This window comes from Petromyzon marinus, chromosome 30 (assembly GCF_048934315.1).
Source record: "Petromyzon marinus isolate PM22_M1 ecotype Great Lakes invasive population chromosome 30, UKy_Petmar_22M1.pri1.0, whole genome shotgun sequence".
Classification (NCBI taxonomy): Eukaryota; Metazoa; Chordata; class Hyperoartia; order Petromyzontiformes; family Petromyzontidae; genus Petromyzon; species Petromyzon marinus.
In genome coordinates, this window is record NC_133696.1 from 10,356,098 (window position 1) to 10,368,815 (window position 12,718).

The following is a 12,718-nucleotide window of genomic DNA, read 5'->3' on the forward strand; positions in this document are numbered from 1 at the left end:
TCAGGAACTCGAGCATCGTACTGTTTTTGAATTTCTGAAGCCAGGGAAAGTAAACCCAAAGAAATGTTACGAATGCGCGGCTCTGGGTCATCTTATGTTGGCCTGCTTTTTTCGAAGAGGGTAACAAGAAAAGTGTAACAGGTGAAGTAAAAAATGAAAAAAATAAATTTGAAAGAAAGCAGCAGCTCTCAGAATCACGCACACACAGCTCGCTCACACCCCACCATACAACATGAAATAAATAAACGTTGATTTAAAGCTTTCGTGACTGCAGGGATTCATGTTCTTGGTTCTTTCGGTAAAGTCACGTCGAAGGGAAACAATAAAATAATAAAAATATAAAGCAATAAAAAAATACAAATATAAAACAATATTTTTATTTTATTGTTTCCTTTCTACGTGACTTTACCAAAAAGAACCAAGAATATGAAAGAAATAATGAGAGGTGAGGTAGACAGAGAGGCACAGAGAGATAAAGCCAAGGAGATAAAGACGCTGGGTTCACACTCAGGAGCGTCTGGACCAAGCCGGATGGGGACACACCAGGCCCACACCAACCACGGTACAAACAAGGCTGATCGACTCTGTTGAAACAAATACGTAAATTAGTAGTACAGGATTTGGCTTCAAGTTAACAATGTCTAGATAATGTATGTGCGGTATTTATCTGAATATCAAAAAGTGCCCTTGAGGTGCACACCATATAATAGTTCACAGACGTTTTGTATTTATCCTTAGCTACCTGTTATATTTAGCCTACATTGTTTTAAAAGTTGAACTTCGAAATATACATCACGTACTCTCGTTTCACAGCGATACATGTGACAGATTTAGAATGTGTCTACAGCAGTTGAGGCACATTGCAGTGTATGCTGCTATAAAAAAAAACAATGCGCACGATCTATATATATTTTTTACAACGACCTCCTGCTGACCTTACACGCCAAGGTGCTCGCGAACAAAATATGATGGCGTACCGAGCCACTTTAGGTTGAAAGCGCTTTCATGAGAGCAGATTTCGGGCCGTGGCGCGCACACATCAGGGAGTCTTACGTCGCAATGTCCCGGCCAATCACCAACTATGTCGCGTCTTAAGTTTCCCACGGATCATAGCAAAAGTGTGGCAATGCGCTTGCAATCGCGCAATATGTTGCTTTTACACACGCATGTATAATGGTGGGAACCCCCCCCCCACCACCACGTTTCTCCCACTTGTCGGGCTATTTCAGTATGTCAGGGAATAGAAATCAATCGAGGCGTGTATAGTCGGTGTCAAATTGTGATTGCAGCGTTGTGTTTCGGCAACCTCACGAGGTCCGACTTGCCTGCCCAGGTGCCCGCGGTTGTGCTGCCGTGCGTTTGGGGTTGTGCCGCGCGTTGCTCGCCACGATGTTCCAACCCGTGCTCGGAGTTTTCCACCACACGCTGGGAGCTTCTTCCCCCCCCACCCCCCACGTTCTGCAGAGAAGCTTTTGGCAAAGGAGCAACAAAACAACTGCAAATTCTACCCCTGAAACCGTGTTCTTAACGGGGCCTGTGAAAGCAGCAGCCGTCGTTTGGGGTTTGAGGTCTAATATGACGCAACATCATGACACACAGTGCCGGATTCTTCTAGTAGCTACACATGTAGCTACATATGTAGCTACATGTGTAGGAGCTACACTTTCAAGGGCCCCGCGCTAAATGCTTTCAAGCTGTCAATTCCGGTTCAATGATTCTGCACTCGCTCTATTACCATAGTACTATACCGCCTTCAACTTTCATGAACGACTGGGCGTTTAAGGTTAGCGATTTGTCGTATTATTTGGCAGTATAGCTAATTAAAAAAATACAATTACTTGACTATGCAAGTAAAACATTTGTGTATTAATATATTTTTTCTCCCTTATGCCTCTTCGCCTCTTTCCCCAAAAATCCCTCCTTCGCTTCCAGAACGTCCTCCGTCAAGATTCCACCTCTGTCTGAGAATGCGCCCAAGCAACGCGACTTCTTCTTTCGTACGGCGGCTGATGTAGATGCAGAGCAACCACTACAATTTCACATTCGGGTGCTCGAGCCAAGATAACCGCGTCAGGAGCAGCGGAACGTATCGTCGCCGTGATGTCTCCTTCATATTTGTGGATGGGACACTGCGTCGCTATATGTTGCATGGTCTGCTCTTGATGACCACAGTTGCACACTGGACAGCTTTTCATTTCCAATGTGTGCATCAGGTATCCGCATCTGCCAACTCGACTTCTCTCCTCCTTAAGCTGCTTTAGAACTTCCTCATTGCTCTTTCTCCCCACCCTCCTTATTTTCATCGTTTGACACCACAATCCCTGTGTCTTTCTTAGTGTCCGCGCTTCTGCTGTATACAGTACTACTCAATCGTATCTTCCATGAGCCCAGACCAAATATTTTACTTGTCGGTACCACCTGAAGTGATATAACTTCATTTCTTTAGGTGTTCAATAACAGTGACTTATGTGATATTTCTTCTGTGGCCCAAAGACCACTTAGGTCCATATGTGGTGACGAGGTGTTAACTACCTCGCCTGGTATACAGGAGGTCGTCGGTTCTATCCCGACTCTGACACCTGTATATTTGGAGTTTGCATGTTCTCCCCGTGGTCGCGTGGATTTGTCTCCGGGTCCTCTGGATATTCACTCCACATTTAGAAACATGGGTTTAGAGGATTTAGCTGCTATAAATTTCCACATGGTAAGCCACTTCGTTGAGCTTCTGAAAAAGGGGGTCATAGGTCAGTAGGTTTTACCTGGTAAATAAAAGTTCGGGAAAATAAAAGTTTTATTTTGTATGCACACAAATGTTTAAAAGCCATCGCAGTATTCGTTGGGTCTTTCGGTGAAGTCACGTCGATAGGTTCAAAGAAAATAATAAAACTACGACGTTTCGATCGCTACACTAGCGGTCGTCATCATGACCGCTTGTGTTGCGATCGAAACGTCGTAGCTTTTTGTTATTTTCTTTGAACCTATCTACGTGACTTCACCGAAAGACCCAAATAATATTAATTAATTCCTGCAGCCAACGAAAGCTTTAAGTCAAGATTTTAGCCATCGCGGTCATACCACAGTGGTTGTCACCGGAGGGCGCTTTGACGGCATAGCTGAAAGTCCAGTGACCATGATCTTCAGATACTTTGTGCTCACGGATTAATCTTTAAACGCGCGTCGTCTAAAGATTAGTGCGTGATACACAGTCATAGCTATGTTTACACAAAGATCAGAGTTGTCTTTTGGTGAACCGACTGAGAGCCCAAAGAATGCATTGCCTCTGTTTCAGGAAATCTGGGCACAACACAGGGCAAGGAAGTGTTGATGTTTTGTTGTATTTTGTAGAACATTTTTCATACTAAATATCTGCCCTACTACTGGCAGACATTGGTCAGGTCTTTGCAAATATTTCGCATAGTAGAGGTCTATTATTTGACTTCAGTTTAAATATTAGCAGCAGCAGCGCTCCATGCTTTATGCAGCCGGTATTTATATATTTCATGGTGCTTGAATTGGTTAAATATCGTACATCATTGTTATTGTCACTGGTAATACCTCAATACTTATCATATACAACAAGACATTGCCAGTCCTTTGTCAATCTGCTGCTGGATGATGGCCTCCCTATGCCGTGCCGATCAACATACATCCATTTGGTTTAACACGTAAGCTTTTGCGACCAATATCCATAATGGAGGTTTTTTTATTTTTTTGGGTTAGATCGCATAAATATATAAATGTATCGTTAAAACCCGCCACCACCCAACACAGCCAACTCGTAAGGGTTGTCACGCAAACAGAACATGCCAATTCGTCACTAGTACAGCACACCGGTGTGTTGGAGAGCCAAGACACACCATTTACGACGTTTCGCCAATAATTACAACTAGCTTCATCAGGCGACAGCCAGATTTGTGGAGAAGTCCACCTGTTTCATTCCTTATATAGACGCTGGTCAGTGCGGGCCGGTGAAAGCGATGCACCTCAGGATAGTTTCAGAATATCACTCGCCGCTGATGTTAGCCGTGAACCTGGAATCAAACACGGGTGATTCTTTGCATGTCAAAGAATCTTAAATTTGAAATCCAGTCTGCCTTGTGCTCAGTCAGCAGATGGCGCCTCTGGTCCAGTCCTGAAACGGACTCCTTAAGAACATTCTTTGCATCATACCCTGGGTCCAATGCCACTACTAAGGTCACACACACATTGTTGTACGCAGTCAAGCTGCAGCCGTTTGTCTTACACGTGTTCCAGCCTCCTAAATTACGGAGGAACCAACGCGACCCCCCCCACCACCACCACCCCCGCCAATATTACTGCCTTCAGATAAAAGTGGTTCCTAACGCTGAGGGGTTGTGGCGGTGAGGGCATCCAGCAGGGATGGTGGTAATGCCATTTTCAAACCACTGAGCGTGCGACGTACGTGCCGGACCTAGCAATTATCCATCCTTCCTCGGGGTCCCAGAGAAGAGAGAGGAGGAGGAGGCACAAGCAATATAACACAGATAATAATAATTAATACATGTGGAAAATCGTGCTGGGGGCCATCCATAAATGACGTCACGCCATTTTGGACGATTTTTGACCCCCCCCGCCCCTAGTCACACGGCGTCACAAAAAGCCAGACCCCCCCTCAAATATGACGTCACAAAGCTCTGCCCCCCCCCCTCCCAAAAAAATAAAACATGCTTCAAATCGCTTTAAACTATTGTTATTGTAGTGCGTATTTAATGTGGCGCTGCACTCTGATGTTGTAGGAGAAAACATTTATTAAACAGTCTATTTAATTAAGTAGAACGTGTTGTCTATATTTATTTAAAGTTGCGCATTTTGATGTGACGTCACATTTCTCAAACCCCCCCTCTCGTCACACATCGTCACAAATGTCTGACCCCCCCCCCCTCTAGGTGCGTGACGTCATTTATGGACGGCCTCCTACTCTTATCGCACAAGGCTCTAAACACGCAAAGGCGCAGTGTGGCACAGACAGGTATAGTCTGTCAGCGGGAGGCAATGTTGCTCACGTGAATCGGCCAACACCGGTGACGATTCTCTGAACCGCTACTGGGCCTCCCTTAGGTCGACTCAGCCTCAAAGGAGTACCTGGTGCGGTGTGTAAACATCGCCACTGGGGAGACAAAGGCGGTCGGGCGTGGTGTTGGCTACCCATCCCCTTGTGTACCGTGCTGGCCTTCATAGGTGCTACTCGCTAATAGCACTTGCCCCAACAGTCTGTTACGACTATAGGGGGATCTTTGTTTTTTGTATAACAATAAGATTCTTACACATCCCCTCCACCCCTGTTCAAATTATCGCCTAGCATCAAGCAGAGGCATCATTTGTCTTAATCTAAGAGTTGGGATACAAATGTCCGTATCTCTAAGCACTGCTGGGCTTACCAACAGTTTTCCGTATTAAAACCGGAATTGTCTTGCATACATAGGATATATGTATATAAATGTTGAACTTATTTCGGGGGGGGGGGGGGGGGAAGGACAACAAACTAAACACAAAGTTCTAAAGTAATTCGTTTTCAATCTAGATGTAAAACCTCCAGTGGCTGCTTAATATGGGAAGGAAGAGCGTTCCAGACGGCCGCAGAAGCGCATCCGAGAGCGCGCGATGCAGTGACCGTCTGTGTTCGATGGCTATAGCCAAAAGCCGCTGCTGCTGCTGCTGCAGCGAGGATGACCTGGGGAGTTCGCGTGATGCTTTATGCCCATTCATCCTCACGCGCGTCCGTCCTTCCCGATGCTTATGGGGCAGTCCATCTTCAAACATGGCTCGCCTGCTGTATCTATAATGCAGCATGACCTTTCGTCACCGATATGACGGTACCACCTAAGATATGTATCCCGGCGAAGTAAACAAAGCATGGAATTACATTAAAGAGATACACATATCACCAGTGTATGCGGTATATGACAAGTCACGGCGCAGCCCTGCAGTTGGTCGCTCACGCCACTGCCGTCGGAAGGGCCTCTCACTGGAGGGGGCTCTAGAGAAGGCCCTCTCGAGGGTACTTGGCCTACTCTTCCTCACTGGCCCAGATATCTTGGAAGAGATGGAAGAAGTAGCCACACTTTACCCCATCACACACAACCTGCCGATCGACTTTCTGGGTAGGCAGAAGTGGGGGTGGGGATTTAATAACCGGCATTATTCGGCTTTCAAGTCCAGTTTGCAAACCATTACATCACGATAGCACCCTCCTTTATAATACACAGTGCGTGTACATTCACGTGTCTGTATTCTGTTGTACTTTACAATGTTTTCCAAGTGGATGTTGACTGTAAAGCTGGAATGTCCCCGAGGGTTTATTATCGTGCGTTCTCAAATATGGAAAGTTGTTGTTGGCAAGAAACAAGATGTTCCTATATTGACTTATCTCAGAATTTTAAAGTAAATATTGCGTGCTTTGAAGCCAACTCAGGCAGAGCTATGTCCTGTATTGCAACGCAACATTAGCTATTGCCTAACCTCTCATAGTCACTGTTCAACAACAACAACAAAAAAGTCGTGGCGAGCAACATTACATCCTTCCCTCAAATATACTTAAAATATGACCTTCAAGTTGGATTCCAAACGTCCACGGCTTCTAAAGTGAGGACATTTCTTGTTCTATCGCATACGCACCATGACATAAGGCTGTCCACGGTGAACGACATACACATTTAATATCGATGGAAATAATTTAACATTTTGGGTGATCCCCAGGCTATGGCACATGCATACAAAACACAAGTTTCCAACTCAATATCAACTTCAAGACCATTATTCGACCAAAGTTCATGGCATATCTACTCCGCCCCCCCCTTTCCATCACAGATACATTAAACTATTGAGATTTTAACGCGTATTTGTTTAATATAATTCTGGCAGGCCATGAGAGAAAATGTTTACAACACGGGCACAGTGGTGTCTTGGGTTCAAATAGTGATCCAGGTCTGACCGATGCCTGCCCTGTCTTCCATATAAATAGGCTCTTCCTAGGTCATCAAAAATCGTGAAGCTTTGTTTTAATTTTAATGGTGTATGCCACTTCGGGTTATTTCAGTAAGTGAATTTTTTGCAATATCATTCATCAGCGTTATTAATAGGCTGACAAAAATTAGCACCCTCCAATTAGCACGGTTAGCACGGTTGGCTACGTACGGTGTGAAAGACGTTCAACATACACGTACACACATACACCCTGAGTCAAATGAGCATTATACAAAACTCATCTCTGTCGATGGTGTTGAGTATTAAGCAAGGGTTAAATCATTTTTTTCCAGATCTGAAGCTGTGGTGGAACGTACACATTCCTATGGTGGAGGCGAGTTTATCCAAGAGAGAACAACCACTTTTAACATTGTAATTTTCCCAATGTAAATGTGTTTTGTTTTTCTTTCTTGGAAATATGTCCCCGTCTCCCAAGAGATAACAACCCCCATAATTAAGATCAATATTTTCAGGACACTTGCATAACTTGACAAAAAAAAAACCTCTCTCAACTTCAATGTTTAAAAAGTGTGCAGGAGAGTGTGCAGGAGGTGTGAGATATCTTCTAGTTACATCCACCGTGCACAAATTAACAGCTCCATCGATTGGGCATTTGTCGGACGGATAATAATGGATGAGCTAAAGGCTTAAAAAAAACCACACACTGAACGTGAAACATGGCCAAAGCCGCTCCTATTCTGTGTGTAATGAATTTCGCTCTCTGGGTGCTTGCTCTGCCCTGTGGGTGCCATGTTACTGCCCTCATCTTGTTATCCAAAGCACGATCAAAAGCACGGCTACACTTCTCGTCACAGCCGCAGACCTACAGATATAATGCTTCTGCTGTTCACCTCAGACCTAATGCTTCTTCTGTTGACAAAGACAAAATGTTACCGCGTGGAAAGTTTTCCGTTAACTTTGCTCACGTGAACGCCACTAAAGTGCCAGTCACAACGGATGGTTTTAAAAAAAAGTGTCGATTTAAAAAAAAAAATATATAGATTGTTGAATTGCAGCTTGACTCTAAAATTATTATGTCTGCGCTATTACAGGCCGTCACCAACTTTCGTAGATTGTAATGATTGCAATTGCATTAACACTCTATTACCCTCATGTATTATTAGCATTTTCTGTATTGTACGGTTTCTTTCTTGCATTTATTTCCAAGTATCCATTGAAAATAATACATGGTACTTCAATTATCATCGTCACCATAACCAACTTTGATTTGAACTCTGGTATTTGTGAACAGGAGCATAGAATTTTGGTATTTAATAATGGAGAAAATATTATTGTCATCTAATACTGCAAATTTGGCCATGGCGTTAACGCACAATATATTACCCTTGTGAACATGGCAATGGAATTTTTAACAAATCACGCAAATTGGCATTCTGCATGCCTATTTGAGAATGTTCCTTCAGGTAATTAAATAGTGCATGATGATGATGATGTATTAAATAGTACGAGTCACGGGGTTTTTTTTTCAATCCGATTTTAAATTCGCTGAGAAGACTTCTACCCACAGCAATTTTGAGATGAAATGGCGTGCAACGGGATTGTAAACTCCAATCGTGTGTTGTGGCGTGTGACGCGCTGTCTGCGAGACACAGAGCGCTTTGACCCTTCGTGTTGCGGGGCGCCTGTTTGTGGACAGCCCCCATAAGGTTAGGAAACTATAACATTAAACTCTTGACAAATGTCACGATCACATTACGGCTCGTCTATGTATCTTTTTTGTGGCCTGCAATCCGATATCATACGATCAAAAGTTGCTCTGTGGGTGCAAGTTTACGATGGTAGGTTAGTCACCAATCATTTCATTGGAAATATCTATTTTTTCATTCCATCTTTCCTAACAATCACGTATATATATTTGTGGGTGTCGGTGAGATCCATACGTTTGTAAACCTTTTCAGACTTTAAGCATCTACACGGCTTAAAAACCGACAAGGGCAATTTCGATTTTATGCTGCTTGTTTACAAACTTCATGTGAGTATGCAAGCTCAAGTTTGAACACACGCAGCGATCCGTCGTTCATTATTTTCTGGGTATATTTTCCTTCTTACGGATTTTGCCCTTGACAAATTGTGCAAAAATGTACACTGTGCGACAGTGTTATTGATAACATTCTACCAAGGAGGTGTCATATATTTTTTATAGCCATTCATTTTGGCCAAGGAATGCACCACACACATTCGCATTCCCCAAACTTTACAACCTTGGCATTGTATTATTAATCTCATGCTTGCTTTTTCCATTAAAAAAAAATACCTTTCCATAATGGTAGTGCATCACGTTCCTGTATGTACATATGTATGTTGGACTTCTTTCGTACCGTGCGTAGGTGCGGGGAAGGACAACAAATAAAACACAAAAATCAGTTCTAAAGGAATTCGCTTTCAATTGATATGATTGTGAATCTCTTCACAGACACTGACAAATAAAAATGGAACAAAATCCGACAAGTGATTGAGGAAGCACGGGAGAGACGTTCCACCGAGAGACGAGAAAGAGGAACACAACGGTGATAAGAAATGGAAGTGGGATTTAGCCAGAACACGTCGATCGAAGGGATGACTGCCGATTATCGAGACGTGATCGAGTTTCGGCTGCAGAGAGGCAACTATCCCAATAGGATGTCCTCCGCGGAGATTGAGCCAGTGAGAGCAAACTCATGCGCAGGAGTCAGATGGATTGTTGCATCGCAACATCGGGATCGAAGGTGGCACTTTGGGGAGGCCTTAATCCAGCCGTGGATAAATCGCGGCCGCTGATAATGCGTGCATACATATCTAGACACACTTGCAAGGTGTGCACGTGCTTTGCTGGCAATTGTAAGGTGGTGAATTATATTATGACGTGGCTATCAATTCAGCCCATCGCAAAATAAGTTATGTTTGGGACCTTTCTTGAGAGTATCAAAGTGTAAGAATAGGTTTTACCCGTTCTGGCAATGAAACAGTTGTGTTAAGATGTTCAAACACCAAACAGAAACTTTTTGCAAGGAATAATGTCTGCATTAACCACACATACTTGTAGTGAACATGCAAATAAAAAAACATGCTCTGGTAATATATGGCATTGTCTTTGAAGCTGATTGGTCTACGCCAGGGACAGTAGCCCTCTTTGGGGCTTCGTCTCAACCAGTGTTAGGCCAGAGAACGCCATAAGGCGAACAGTACATGTTTGTATGCTCACGACAAGTCCTGTGTTTGGTTAATGCCGACATTGATTCCTTGCAAAAGGTTTCTGTTTGGTGTTTGAAAATCTTAACACAGCTGTTTTATTCCCAGAGAGGGTAAAACCTATTATTATTATTATAAATTAGTTCTGCAGGCTGGGGCCTGCATTGTGACATTAGAATTTCAATCATGGGCCTCAAGGCTGCAAAAAAAAAGGAGATGAGCACCACCTCATTGTTTTATTGAGCGGCGAGACACTTGGACTCTTTATACATTTCCGCAAAGGTGCCACACGCGCTGGATTAAATTCCATTTGCAGGAATATGCACGCACCCAATATTGCACCGATGACATTTGATGCCATTATCGACTCCAATATCTTGCCGATGGATCGCTTGACAGACGCATGACCATTGTTGACATTGTTATCATCATCCAAACCATCTTCTTCTTCATCATCATCATCACCATCGCGACGATGTCCAGTCCGATGATTGTTGTTATTTATTAATTCTAATGGCAATGCCTTAGGGCTCCAGGATTTTGCAAGTCATCTCACACTGCCTAACTTCTTTATTTGCTATCATCTCATGACGAGCTTCGTGCATTGGTTTTCATTCCTCAGCATGTTCTGCATCAAGGCCATTAGTTTTTTTCCCCCTAAAAGTGATAGCGATGTCTTCGATTCGATTTCCTCTTATAATCTATGTGTTACGCCATCTCTCATCAATAGCCGTTGCATCTCTCCCATCTGTGCACTCTTCAGCCTTCGTGACATTTTAATAGTCAGTGACGTGATGTTGATCAATGCCCTTTTCTGCTTGTATGCGTCACTGCCCACAAAGTAATCTCATTCCTTAGAAACGTGGATGTGTTGTGTACAAAGGGAGACACGCGATGCCATTGCAGCCAAACATCGTCTGCTTGCTTTGCAGCAGACACTCACTTTGCAGCAGACACTCACTTATTTGACGCTAAGCTGCTGATCATTTATGATAACTTCACGTGCAATTGCATTTGAATAGTGCTGTATAATGACACAACAGCCAAACATATATCTTAAACATTTCCCTATCTTAATTGTAAATGTACTTTAATCGGTCTGAAACTAAACTGTCTGAGCCAACTTACACCACAGGATATTTATTATTTAATATTGATAGACGTTCGCGCAATATTTTTTACTTCCAATTTCTGACAGTTGTTTTCGTCTGATTTCCATTTGTTTCGCGGCTCTACTTATTTTATTTGTTTATACTTTTGACATTTTCGTGAAAATGAGACCCTCCTTGTGTCTCGAGTCCTCATCTGGTCAAACAAATAGCACTTGGTTTGAATGTTCAAAGTTACATTAAAAACTAATTTATTTTCCAAGTCTTGCTTTGTGCATGCCGATTTTTATAGAGCAGCACACATATGAGAATGAGTCATACGTGAGCTCACTCCATGCCCTTTAATGATCTATCATACTGGGCACGATAGTACGCACCTACGATTAGCACGGTTGGCTACGTACGGTGCGAAAGAAGTTCAACATACACACAAAATACCCAGAATGCAGTCCCATCAGCTGTGTAGATAAATGAGTGGTTTGTCCTTATTCAGCTTGACAGCTAGGCTTTATGTAAATAAGCATTGCATTGGGTTTTTATTAAATTTAATGTGACGAGTCATGAATGACTGGTCTTAAGTCGTCAGCACACGGAAACCTGGAGGTCCTGGTTGACTGTATTCCAGATTCAAACCCACAACCTCAATGGTTGTGGGCTTTACTCTCCTCACATGGGTATCAATCCCATGAGCCACATCACCTGCGAACACAATATCTGTACATGTATGCATGTTGCTTAACTGCGAATAACCCAACTAATAAGTGATATCCATTGTAATGTATATGACTACATTAACCCCCCCCCCACCCCTCTGGGCTTTGCACCTGATTGGTTCAGAAGTGACGACTTCAGGTGTATCCCTCTATTTAAGACCGAATCGGGAGAATTTCTCCACAACTCTGGCTGTCGCCTGATGAGACTGGTTGTAATTACAAGCGAAACATCGTAATGTTGTGGGTTTACTCTCCAACACACCGGTGTGATGAACTAGTAACTAATTGGCACGTTTAATTTACGTGACAAACCTTGCTAATTGGCCGTATCGGGTGGTGATGGGTTTAACGACACATTTATATTTATGCAATCTAATCGGGGAAAAAAACCCCTCCATTATGGATCTGTACATTTATGTAAAATAAAACAACTCAATGGCTGTCAACATGGGACCAACACTGTCCATCATTAGTTAGCGCAGCTGCACGGAGCCAACAGCAGTTCACATCCTGCAGCCAAGCAGCAAAAAAGTTAATGGAAATTATCAAATGCATGCCAATCGCTGTGAAGTGGAAGCCAAAGGTGACGTCGCACCATTTGTTAAGGGTGGTTCCAGGTATGTGCCAGCGTTATAACTCAAATCCGCGATGAGTCCACGGTGACACAGGGTGTCGGGACACTGACTTTGACACGCTGCTTGAGAAGCCGGGCACTGCGATCGA